The sequence below is a fragment of the Schistocerca serialis genome, unplaced genomic scaffold (assembly GCF_023864345.2).
Source record: "Schistocerca serialis cubense isolate TAMUIC-IGC-003099 unplaced genomic scaffold, iqSchSeri2.2 HiC_scaffold_1178, whole genome shotgun sequence".
NCBI classification, from domain to species: Eukaryota; Metazoa; Arthropoda; class Insecta; order Orthoptera; family Acrididae; genus Schistocerca; species Schistocerca serialis.
In genome coordinates, this window is record NW_026047379.1 from 240,001 (window position 1) to 242,500 (window position 2,500).

At 63.6% G+C, this 2,500-nt stretch overlaps 1 pseudogene; it reads left to right on the forward strand.

Moving 5' to 3' along the window:
• LOC126433947 (large subunit ribosomal RNA) overlaps positions 1-2,500 on the forward strand; it is a 7,969-nt pseudogene that overhangs the window by 1,995 nt on the left and 3,474 nt on the right.

The following is a 2,500-nucleotide window of genomic DNA, read 5'->3' on the forward strand; positions in this document are numbered from 1 at the left end:
TTCCGGAACCCGGCAGCGGAACCGATACAAGTCGGGCCCCTCTTTTAGAGATGCTCGTCGGGGTAACCCAAAAGGACCCGGAGACGCCGTCGGGAGATCGGGGAAGAGTTTTCTTTTCTGCATGAGCGTTCGAGTTCCCTGGAATCCTCTAGCAGGGAGATAGGGTTTGGAACGCGAAGAGCACCGCAGTTGCGGCGGTGTCCCGATCTTCCCCTCGGACCTTGAAAATCCGGGAGAGGGCCACGTGGAGGTGTCGCGCCGGTTCGTACCCATATCCGCAGCAGGTCTCCAAGGTGAAGAGCCTCTAGTCGATAGAATAATGTAGGTAAGGGAAGTCGGCAAATTGGATCCGTAACTTCGGGATAAGGATTGGCTCTGAGGATCGGGGCGTGTCGGGCTTGGTCGGGAAGTGGGTCAGCGCTAACGTGCCGGGCCTGGGCGAGGTGAGTGCCGTAGGGGTGCCGGTAAGTGCGGGCGTTTAGCGCGGGCGTGGTCTGCTCTCGCCGTTGGTCGGCCTCGTGCTGGCCGGCGGTGCAGGATGCGCGCGCCTGCGCGGCGTTCGCGCCCCGGTGCTTCAACCTGCGTGCAGGATCCGAGCTCGGTCCCGTGCCTTGGCCTCCCACGGATCTTCCTTGCTGCGAGGCCGCGTCCGCCTTAGCGTGCTCCTCCGGGGGCGCGCGGGTGCGCGGATTCTCTTCGGCCGCCATTCAACGATCAACTCAGAACTGGCACGGACTGGGGGAATCCGACTGTCTAATTAAAACAAAGCATTGCGATGGCCCTAGCGGGTGTTGACGCAATGTGATTTCTGCCCAGTGCTCTGAATGTCAACGTGAAGAAATTCAAGCAAGCGCGGGTAAACGGCGGGAGTAACTATGACTCTCTTAACTATGACTCTCTTAAGGTGGCCAAGTGGCGGCGGTGTGGCTGCATCCGGACTTGGCTTTTCGAAGTGCGGTCTTGATGTAGTCGTGCTGCTGCTGCGAGGTGCCTTCCTTGGGTTATGGTTACAGGGAGAGTGATGCGCAATACATGGGCCTAGCCCTCTTAGCCTCTCCTCTCCTGCGGTCTTCTCCCCTTCTCGTGGGCCCGCTGATTTTCGCAGAGTGGAAGACCGCACCAGGGGCTTGGGGGGGTTACCAGCCCCCCCTCGCACTATCCCTTTTTTTAGTTGGGGGCAGTATTCAGAGAAAAAGTGGTGGCCCTTCCGCTGAAGGTGCCACCCCAACTCCCCCAGCACCTAGCCGGCCAACCGGCCGTGCCGAAAATCTTGTAACTTTTGCAGCTGTATACGCCTGTAGTGAGTGCCACCGCAGCTTCACCACCAAGAACGGTCTCGGGGTCCATCGCCGCCGCCAACACCTTGCGGCCGCCAACGCGGAGATCGTCACGGAGAGGCATCGCGCGAGGTGGACGGAGGAAGAAGTCCTGTCGCTCGCCAAGGCGGAGGCCGAACTGTTCCTCGAGAGGGACGCCCGGTTCTTCTTTGTAAATCAAGAGCTCATCAGGATGTTCCCCGACCGAACGCTTGAGGCAATCAAGTGCCGACGGCGGCAAGCTGCCCACAAGCAGCTTGTCCGCCAATTCATGGAGGCGCTTGAGATCGGTCGGGGGGAAGAGCCGGCGTCCCGCCGGGGAGCAGCGAGCCCGCTGCCTGACGCGGGCGAGGCCGCTGCGCCGCCCGTCGACGCAGCTGAGGACTTCGCGGCCGACACCACCGGGCCGCCGCCGGAGGGGCCGACTGACGCCGCCATCTGGGAGCATCTGGCGGGGCTACCCGCTTCCGCCCAGCGTTTCTCTGCCCTGGATCGTGTCATAGGTCTGGGGCGGGGCACGCCGCCCGATGTCATCCTGGGCATGCTCCCGGATGCCCTTGCGTCGGTCGGGTCCAGAGGGGAGAGATCGATCACCAGGACACAGCGGCCGCGCCAACCATCGAAGCGGCCGCCTGCCGCGCCGCCGACGCAGAAGCGCAAGCGGCGCCGCTGGGAGTACGCGAGAACGCAGGATGCCTTCCGACGGTCGCGTGCACGTTGCGTGCGCGGCCTCTTGGATGGCACCCTGCTCCAGCCGCCACCTGCCATCCCTGGTCTGCTGGACTTCTGGGCGGACCTCTTCACCAAGAAGCCCATCTCCACCGCGGGCTTCATTCGTGACCGCCTCCTCCCGCACTCGGAGCCTGTCGCTCCCGAGTGCCTATGGGGGCCGGTCACACATGAGGAGGTTGCCGCCGCGTTGCCGCCCAGGGGATCAGCAGCCGGGCCGGACGGCCTTACCCCAGCGGAGTTGCGGCGCCTGCCGCACGAAGTCCTGGTGAAAGTGATGAGTCTCTTCCTTCTGGCCCGCGCCCTTCCGGAACGCCTGCTTCGCGCGCGAACGTCCCTTCTCCCGAAGACGGCTGCACCAACATCCCCCGCTGACTTTCGCCCCATTACGGTCTGCTCGGTGTTGGCGCGGACCTTTCACAAGGTTCTCGCGTCACGCCTGATGCGCGCATGTG